The sequence below is a fragment of the Ctenocephalides felis genome, unplaced genomic scaffold, assembly GCF_003426905.1.
Source record: "Ctenocephalides felis isolate EL2017-DRISC unplaced genomic scaffold, ASM342690v1 CF-g0.4_SCAFFOLD_00845, whole genome shotgun sequence".
Classification (NCBI taxonomy): domain Eukaryota; kingdom Metazoa; phylum Arthropoda; class Insecta; order Siphonaptera; family Pulicidae; genus Ctenocephalides; species Ctenocephalides felis.
In genome coordinates this window covers 31,486,458-31,497,362 of record NW_020536999.1, presented here as the reverse complement: position 1 = coordinate 31,497,362, position 10,905 = coordinate 31,486,458, and the positions used below count along the sequence as shown (strand labels likewise).

General features: G+C 26.7%; 1 pseudogene; it reads right to left on the bottom strand.

The window, feature by feature from the left end:
* Positions 1-1,221: 1,221 nt before the first annotated feature.
* On the bottom strand, positions 1,222-3,852 carry LOC113382159 (annotated as a pseudogene).
* Positions 3,853-10,905: the final 7,053 nt, after the last annotated feature.

Sequence of the window (10,905 nt, the reverse complement as noted above, 5' to 3'; positions counted from 1 at the left end):
TTCTTTCGCCAACGGATAGATAAATTTGACTGATAGATTTTTTTATTCACTGTATTTCATCTACATCTAGAAAAATTTTATCCCAAATTTGAAGAGAGAAATATGCATGTCACAATTAAGAATCTAGTTTTTCATGCAACATATTAGTAAAATATATTTGAAAAATTCTTCAAATAATCATTGAAATATTAGCATTATTATTAACGCATATAATCGCTCTGATGGAGTGGGTGGACTTAAATCGAGGCAAGCTTTCAGCTTATTTTCATTAACCGAGAGCGTCGCTTTTCAGCGAGACACAGTAACACAGGCAAAAGGTTTAAAATGCTTTCAACCGCTCTGAATAATTGATGAACACGCAGATGAGTCATTAGTGGGACGCCCGTTCGCGGTTTCATGATGAGTTTGAATCATTAATATATACATATGCCGAGCACTTCTTAGCTCGGGACTTAGTGCTAAAATAAAACGTATTAATAATTTTATTCTTGAACACTAGTTGTTGAGATTTTTAAGCTATGCTAACTGCATAGAGACGAACTGTCAAAGCGCGTAAGCGCCACGTCGCCGTCTACCGGATGAACATTGGTACGAAACCATAGGAATGTAAAAAAAATTCATATTTATTGTTAAAATCTTCATAAGATATCTGATAATTTGATGTGCATATGTTTAATGATCATTTTTTACCGCCAAATGGCCTTTTTTACTTTTTTATTAGATCTCCGAAACCGCTAGACCTGCATTTATGAAAATTTGATCAATTATTCATCTTGTCAATACAAGTAAAACGTTTTTTGAGTTATTAAAATCGGACGCTCCGTTCTCTTAAAAACTGTGTCTTAAAAACCCCGTATCTTCGGAACGGCTAGACCTGCCTTTGCCAAAAACTAATCAACGTTTCCTTATCAGTACAAATCGAATGTTTTTTGAATTATTCAAATTGGTTGATCGGTGTTTCAGAAATCGTCGACGAAAACTTGTATCCGCACACACACATACATGCACACACACATACATCCATTTTTTCTAAGGTATGCCAAAATATTCAGAAACCTTTGAAACGTAAAGATATATAAAAATTTTCAGTTTCGATTTTTTTGCGATTACTATAACTTGCCCTACGGGAAGTTAAAAATGTAATTAAAGTATTAATAATTTATTTAAAATATAGTTTTTCTTAAAATAGATGTTTATAAAATGAATAAATATAAAATATTTTTATTTCTTGAAACTCTTGACTTGGAAATTAGCGATGAGATTGTCCAAATAGGATTCGACTTCAGCAAATATTTCGTCTACGGATCGATCAGCATTTATGCGCCTCAGTTTTTCGGGATATAGCGCTAATACCTTGAAATATCGAAATGATAAAAACTGTTAGACACGGATTATTCATAAGTAACTTTGAAATAATAAAATGTATAATATTATAAATTAGACATACATAAGCAAAACTTAGTTTTGTTTCAAACCAGCGAACTTTCAATTAAAAAATTTAAGATCAAACGTAGTGAAACTTTGAGTTCTAATAATTAATAACCGTGCCATGTATGAATATTTTGAATTTATTATTCTCTCTATTATAAATCTAGGTGTAAGTTACGTGAAAACTGAGTCTACAGAATATATAGAACGACATTTACTATGGTTTTCTCCATTATCCCTTTTTACTTCGTTATTGCTTTTAATACTTACCCAAACCACTTAACTGTGTATAGAATCTGACAATAAAGATTTTATTTTGAATATGCTACATTCACATGGTCTATATATTTTTTATTCCTGTCTATTATAGTTTTCTATATACCTGTTCATTGTTTTCATTAAAAGTTTGTATTCGTTTCTTTATAGTTTCCTCATTATCATCGACTCTCTCACTGGATAAAGCCCTATGCATCAATCTCTCGAGAAGTGTATCTTCTTCGCATTCAAAAAACAATATTAAATTGACCGGAGTTATCTGAGATTCAAAGGCCAAGCCCTGATCCTTTTCGCGCGGGTAGCCGTCGATGAGAAAACCAGTGGACTTTGGCGCTGCCTTTATCATCGCCTCTCGGATCAAATCGAGAACTATATTCATTTGCACTAGCTCACCTTTAGCCATTGTAGCCTGGGAAAAAAGACACATGAAGAATAGGAAATAGAAATAGAAAAGTAATCTACTTATAGAAAGTCATTTTTGAATTCAAACTTTTTTCAATTTTTTACTGTATTGGGTGTGCAATATATATTTTCCAATCTACTTTATAACGGTGAATACGAATCTGAAGTCGAAATTGGGAGTAATACTGCAAAAAAGGGAGAAAAATAAAGATAATGATAAAATCTCCGAACTAGGAACTCTTTAGTAAATAGTGTTTTTTTGTTTCTCAAGTTATAGTAATCGCAAAAAAATCGAAAATGAAGATTTTTATATATCTTTTCGTTTCAAAGGTTTCTGAGTATTTTGGCATATCTTAGAAAAAATGGATGTATGTGTGTGTATATGTGTGTGTGTGCGTGTGTGTGTGTGCGGATACAAATGTTCGTCGACGATTTCGGGAACACCAATCAACCGATTTGAATAAAATAAAATAAAAACATTCGATTCGTATTGATAAGGAGACGTGCCGATTAGTTTTTGGCGAAGGCAGGTCTAGCCGTTTCGAAGATACGGGACAAAAAGTGCCAAAAATGGTAACTCAGTTTTTAAGAGAACGGAGCGTCCGATTTTAGTAATTCTAAAAACATGTTACTTGTATGAACAAGATAAAGAATTGATCAAATTTTTATGAAGGCAGGTCCAGCGGTTTCGGAGATCTAATGAAAAAAGTAAAAAAAAAAGCCATTTGGCGGTCAAAAATGATCAATAGACACATGCACATCAAATTATCAGATATTTTATAGAGATTTTAACAATGAGTATAAATTCTTATGAGTTCCGTACCAATCTTTATCCGTTAGACAGCAATGCGGCGCTTACGCGCTTTATATTTTGTCTCTATGCAGTTAAAGCAGTACGATTGCTTTAAAAAAAGTTCAGTTTTTCAAAATATGCCAAAATGAAGAAAACATATTTTTTTTAAAAAAAATTTAAAAAAATTCAAAAGTAAGTTTTGTCCAATTTTTAGTTTCTCAGAAATCTAATTTTTTCGAAGTAATTTTTTTTCAAAAATGTTATTCGTTTTTGAAAAAATAATAATTTTTGATACGGGAAGTTCCAGCAATTTACCTTAAGGCACGATGCCATGCGCCTTGAGGGACGATGCCCTAATTGCCTTAAGACAGAATTCCACTTACAGTTTGAAAATATGTTTGCAGATTGCTGGTGGTTTCTACTATAAGAAACTCAATAAATCTGATCTCCAAGTCTAATCTTGCTTTTCTTCTTACTTCTAATTTTTTTCAAATTCCAATTTTATTTAATTTCAAATTGCCTATTTCAAATTATATTTTTTGCTTCTATTTCTGTACAATTTTAAATCAACAATTCAAATTTTAATAATTTTAACTTAACACATCAAATTCTATGTCATTGTTGAGGATCGATCCGAGGACGCTGGCGAGTGAGTTGGGCATGCTAATGACTGAGTTATTTCCGCAAGTGCTTTATGATTTGTGTCAAATGTCGAAAGTACATTAAACTGGATCAATTATTCAATTAATAAATATTAATAACTATTTCTATCGTACCTGCAAGCTCTTCCCTCTATCGGTCTTACTTTCAACTTCATCCCGCAGAAGATCACCGGACGACAAATGGGTGAATCCGTACTTCTCTATAATTTTTTCACACTGAGTTCCTTTTCCAGATCCAGGACCACCTAAAACCCAAATAACTGGTACTTTCAAAACTGATCTTAAATCTCTTTGGGGCTTCTTCGTATTGCATTTACAATGGGTTGACATGGAGGTTCTGGAAGAAAAATTACATGAGTATAAATAAGAAATGGAAAGTATAATTACAAATAGCATTAAATATGATTTTTTAAGATATACTTACGAAATAATGAGTTGTTTGCTTATGCACATTAAATTTAGAACTTTCATGTTGGAAAAATTGCTTAACTTGTACTTGTTAAATTAAATTTTATAATTTATCATATTTTTTTGTATTTTTTTTGTATTTTTCTATTTTTTTATAAAATTTATGATAAGTCAGAACATTTTAGTATGGTATACTAAAATGTTTCTGATATGTCAAATTGACATTCAAAATTGAAAAAAAAAATACACCGAGGACATCATTTTTTATTGTTTTTTTTTCTCATTACCATTTCATTGTGTAGCCTGGTAAGCTTGTATGTTTTAGTTTTCCGCATAATTTTTCGTTGAATTTTCCATAGTGGTAATTTTGTAGATTTTCAGTGCGCAGATGTCAGATGAAAATGTATCTTTTGCATCAATTCCATCTCGGGGCGGGTCAAAGGTCGAAAATCGCAGCCAATGAAAGTACTGAATGATAACCTTTGACACCCATCGGGTCGACGCCGGCGCTCAGGTGCTCTTCTTGATGAACTTGGAATTATAATATACTTATAGTATCTGAATTTACTCATAAAAATTTAATTAAATAATTAAGAAAATTCATATTTTTATCAATTAGTAACTATGAAAATACTACAACTATATATTACCTGTACTCAATAAACGATGGATCATCCAGGCGATAATCGGTCAACCGAACCTCCAAATTAGATTCATTAACCGACCTATGGCACCGGCTACATTTGAACTCATGTAACTTTTGAAGGAATTGAGATAGGATGTCGTAGTCTTTGACTTAAATTAAAACAATCGAAAAACCTAGAAAAGTAAATCGGTAAAATTTTTGACCGATCTATTACCGTTTGCGAGATTTTCGCTTAAAGCCTTCCAAAGTTACCAACTTATTTTACTTTAAGTTGAATAGCTAGAAAAGTATTTCAACTAAGTTCATAATATTTCTGTAGCAGCCTTCTAACTGTAGAGGGAATAAACCCTGTAAATATTACCTCAATTAGAATTATAAAAAAACAATAAATGATCTACAATGTGACTAAATATGAAATCATGCATAATAAATTAGTAAATAAATATTTATCATTATTTTTATTTAATTCTATTAGAAAATATGTTCATAGCTTAAATATCTATCTATTCATATATATAATTTGCCAAAGAATATTTAAGTGAAGTACTTATGCGTAAGTATGAAATATAAACAGATATATCATAATTTGACTAAATTTTAAATCCTGATTTATTACTAGTTTATTAGAATTTATGCAAAAAATATATTCGTTTTCCACAATTTACAGAATAGGAAATTTTCAAAATAAAAGAAACTATATTCTATAATTTCAACTGAATTGAACAAAGTGTAATTTTGTATATGCTATTAATTATATTTTAACCTAAACTGTAATGTTTATAATAGGAAAAAAATTGTTTGTGAATAATTTCAAATATTTAAAATATTTTACTATAAATCCTAAATGAAAATAATAATAATTTAATGAATTTATTATAAATTAGTTTATAGTTTTTTATATTTAATATATTAGAAAATTTTGAAAAAAAGTGTACTAAATTATTGTCAAAACAGATTTTAAAAGATGTTTTTAATCATATCTGATCGTAAGCCGAAAGAGAAGTATTAATCATCATGAAAAAATATATAATTTCTATTGTTTAAAACCATTTTTAGAAACCCGTATATATACGATTTTTGCATCCCTTAAAATAATTTTGAAGGTAACAAACCATATGATGTGATTTTAATTTTTCTTAAATTAACAAATAATATACGTATTTTGAGCCAAAAATACAACTACCATCTGTACATAATTCGGTAAACTTTCACGAATCAGTAAAGTTGTGAATCATTTCGATCAAATACTTTTTGCCAGACTTCTAATATATATATGAAGCTTGAAATAATAATTAATTATATCATTTATACGCAGTAAAGTAAATAAGTTTTTACTATTTATTTATGAATTTTATTAATGAAATTAATTATAGATTCAAGATTGCTATCAGCACGTCTAATTACGCTGATTAGTTGATAGTATTCAGATTCTTAGAATAATCATATTACCATAAGACTATATATCATAGCTAGCACGCAAATTATTAATTGTACATATAAAACAAATATATTTCGAAATACATCATGCAAACTAGCTACATATAAACTATAATGGAAATTAACTTATAGATAAAAGTTAAAATAGCTTATATTTTCATATAATATATATAATATTAGTTTCCTATATTAGTTTCAGGATCTGAACTTTCAACATTGCACATCTATTGTAATAAATTAATAAAACTGAAACTAATTTACATACCTTGATTTTTTAACTGACTCATTTTTGCAAAAGCTTTGTATAAAAATATCACTTGAATCTTCTAAATGTTTTTTATGAGATATAAGAACTATACACAATCTTTTCAATCCCAGCAGGATATGTTGTGTTAAATTTTACCAGAAGAACTGAGTTTCTTTTCCAAGAAGCAGCCCTAGGTCACCAAAATCAAAAAAAAATATTGAAAGTCTTATGCAATATATACAAAATATTTCGTTAAAAGTATTCCATATACAATACAAGAGTATCAATGGAAAATACTACCTGTTAAATTCACATCCAACACATTTTTGCATTGTACCCAAGAACTTCTGGGAATTAAATGTAAACAAAAATATAAACTAATAAATCTTGACCGGCCGCCAGAGGCAGTATTCGGGATAATAATTAATTTGAAATAAATTAAATTAGTTTATTATATAAATTATTAAATCATTGGAAAGATAAAAAAAATATATATATTTACGTATACTTATAAGCATATCAGACACATAATACTTATACGTTTGCTTATGATTAACACAAATATAAATTATTCTTTGTAATAAAATAATAACATAATATATAACATATATATCTTATAATATATATCGTAAATTTAATTCAGGAAATAAATTTTTTAAAGCATTTTACAAAATTTAATCAACAATCAAAATTTAATCATCAAGAGGCTACTATGAGCTTGATCCATTTTTTATATAATGAGATATAAATATTATAATTATTATTACTGTAATAATTATTTATCAAATCTTAAGAATATTACTCTTTCTATTATTATTATATATATTCACATTTAATAAATAAAAATACCCTTCATATTTGATTTAAAACTCATAACTTTTATTTACATTTTTGTTCTTTCTTTATCGCGCCATTGTTGAATATACAACATGTTATTATTAACAAATTATTAATATATATCACCTAACGATAAATATAAATCAAACAATTTATTATAGAAGTATTTGTTTATGTTTGCTCATTTAAACAATTTCAATATTTGCGAAGATAATTAAAAGTTTTCTTTGCCAAGATAATGATATGGTATTTATATTATAATGTAGATATAGGTATAAAATGATTTATGTATTTACACACATATCAGTATCTTAAATTATAATTTAGATTTTCAACAAAATTATTACCTTCCTACTCCATGTGGCATCAGTTATATTTTTTTCATTCCATTCCTTTAATATCTCAAAACTTTTACTTCATGAATAATTAATATTGTAATCATTTATTTTTACATGTTAGGATGGCTCTGGAATAAAAACTCGTTTCAATGGGAAGACATTCTTAAAAGGAATATATAAACATACGTAACTAATAATAGTATCTGAAAAGTACTTGTCAATCTCAATTAAATTGTAACCAGTGTTGGTTTGAACATATAAATGATTTATTGATGGGTTCCTTATCAAGATATGTGATAAATTGTATCATATCTATGCCTGAAAACTATAAACAATTGTAAGTACGCAATTAGAAATTAGAACAATTTTGCAACCTATAAGTGTTTTTGTAAATATATTTTAGCTTAGTATGCAAATTCATTGAATTGAAATAAATTGTGTTTAAGCAAAAATCTAAAAATAAACGCAGTGAAAGTATTTTTGTTATGATATTTCAGCATTAGTATCATAAATATAAAAAATTATAAGCAAAATGAATTTAATAAAAACATTATGAAATATTTGTTGTAATTTTTTTAAATATCTCAAACTGCACAAAATTATAATTTAATTTTATTCTCTTAATTATTTATTCGAATATTTTTGTAAGCCCTTTGCGAGTCGTTTTTTACGTCAAACACTCACAAACAAGTTTTGTTTTTTAAGAAGATTAATATTCACGCGGTTTATATGTTTATAAGTTTTATCTCAAAACTATTGATGATGTATTAGAAGATAATACTATTCTCGATTATGTGGACGAACTAGTTTAGATATGAATATAATTAAATATATAAATTTATTTTATATAATAATTAATTATAAATATTAAATATTAAAAATAAATGCAATTAGATATATAATAATTATCACCCTTAGAAATTAGGTGCATTGATTCATATAAGAGCACTTTTACCTAATACAGTTTATATAAAGTTTTATATAAATTACCATGTTATTAACCACAATTATTATATATAATAATTATTTATTTGTATATCAACGTGTGTTTTGGGATAAAAAAAATAATTTGGTTTATTTATTCAGAATTCTTTAATTACTGTTTGCAAACAAATTGTATGATAACTGATATATATATATATATATGTGTGTGTGTGTGTGTGTGTTTATACTTTTTTATTTATTCTGATATTAATTACACAATTTTGATATCAGATGATAGATTTCAGTATTGAATTATGAGATTATAAATATACCCCAATGTTCATTTGCGATAACACATATTAATTATATAATTATTGACTGTTTGAAAAACGATCAATTAAAAATTGAGAATATAAAATATTACATATAATTTAATAAAATTATTCATTTAGCAATCAGAAATTACCTTTTAATTTATATAAGCTAAATTTAAAATTTCTACTGTAAGTGCATATCAAAGAAAAAAAAAGAAAAAAAGAAATATGATTTTCATTTATGAAAAAATATATAGATAAATAAGATGATATCAAAAATAAAGCAAAAAATAAAAATAACATCTTATTTATAAAATTACAATATACAGCAAATCAGAGATATGTTATAGTCTCTTAAATCGGAAAAATATATTTTATCTGATAAATAAAATGTTATAGTTTTATTTAAAAAATAATGATACGATACTAAACTCTCAAATTCATTTTTTAAATTATATATATAATATATATATATATATATATATATATTATATATGGATATATATAATAAATAGGCTAACAAATAAGCCAAGCATAATTTTCCCGATAAATGCAAAAATGGTATTTAAATTAAATAATATCAGTAGTATAATTACAGAATCCAAATAGATTATATGAATGAATATAAGATAAACTTCAATTTAGATTTAAGTAAAATAAGATATCATTTTTTGGATTTAAACTAGATAAATAAGTATATAAGATTCCACATTAATATCCAAAATTATAGTAAAAACAGATATTTAATGTCAATATAAAATAGAAGTTCAGTAATTAATGATCAATGAGCTAAACTTAGAAGAAATATGAACAGAATCAAATATAATTAATAATTTCAAAAAAATTATAAATATTATTAGAAACTATTTTTTGATATTATTTGTAATGGCTTTGCTTACCAAGATCATTTTGCCACCTGCAATATTTCATTTTTATATTCTATATTATTTCCATATATAATACATATTATCTTTATATATTCTGCTCTATCTTGAATATATTCCATACTGTCTTTTATTTATATTCCGCACTATCCATTTTTTTGCTCTTCACAATTCATTTTTTTCATTTTTATTTCATTTACGCCTTATTTTTTCGAATTCAAATCTTGCTTTTGTACTTACTTCTCAAATTCTACTCATCAAATCAAATGCTATTTAATCGCAAAATAACTATACTCTTTAAATTCTATTAGAAACTAATTGTTTTGCACAACAGAAGAAAATCTTCAATAATAAGATATTTTTAATATCTCTTCAGAAATTATATCTAAATATATTTATTTTTCATCTTATTATTCGCAACTAATATAACTTGTAATATCAAGTTCAATATATTTTTCTTTTATTATTTTGCCGGCATATTATATATGAAAAATTAATAGTTACCTTGATAAAAATTTAAATGGCAGCTAAATCCATAATGCTCGCTTGCATAAATTTGCTTCATGTAAATTCTTGTCTCAAAATTTAATTTCAAATTTAAATTTTTATTTCTTCGATTTCATCCCTGCATCATTCTCTGACGTAGACTCGTTAGAAGACCATTCGGCTTGCGATAAGAGGACAAGCCCTCGCAGGATCTTTATAAACCGCTGTCACCGTGACGGACACGACAAACGTCGATAGAAAATCCATATAATCGGTTCGCGAACTGGTTCGAACACATATCTGTGTACACGTGTTAGTATCAAATTAATTATTAAAAGATATAACGATCGAATCATATAAGATATTTTGTGATTATCCGCGAGAGAAAGAATAACCGCTTCGCTGACGTAGTTTTGGTTATCAGTTCATTTGATTCGGACGTTCCGGCAACTTGTTAGTAAACATGAGTTTCTGTGAGAACAATAACTACACGGTGGATGAGTAAGTTTTTATTTACATTCTGCTTTGCTAGTAATTAGTTGAAATTGTTTTATTTTAAATCGTTTTAGTTCTGTTTGCAATTGCTTTTATTTCGATGGCATAGCAATGTTTGAGTTTATAATACATAGTCGCCTATTTGTTTTTATTAGCATTGCGTAACTAATTTCTTGATTTAAAAAATATTGCAGAAATAATATATTGCCAGATACAGAGTGAAAATTAATATAATTTAAATTCAAGAATTTATATCGATCCCATATACAAAAGCCAGTAAAATATATTTCTTTGCTTTATATAAACATACAACAAATATATTTTACTA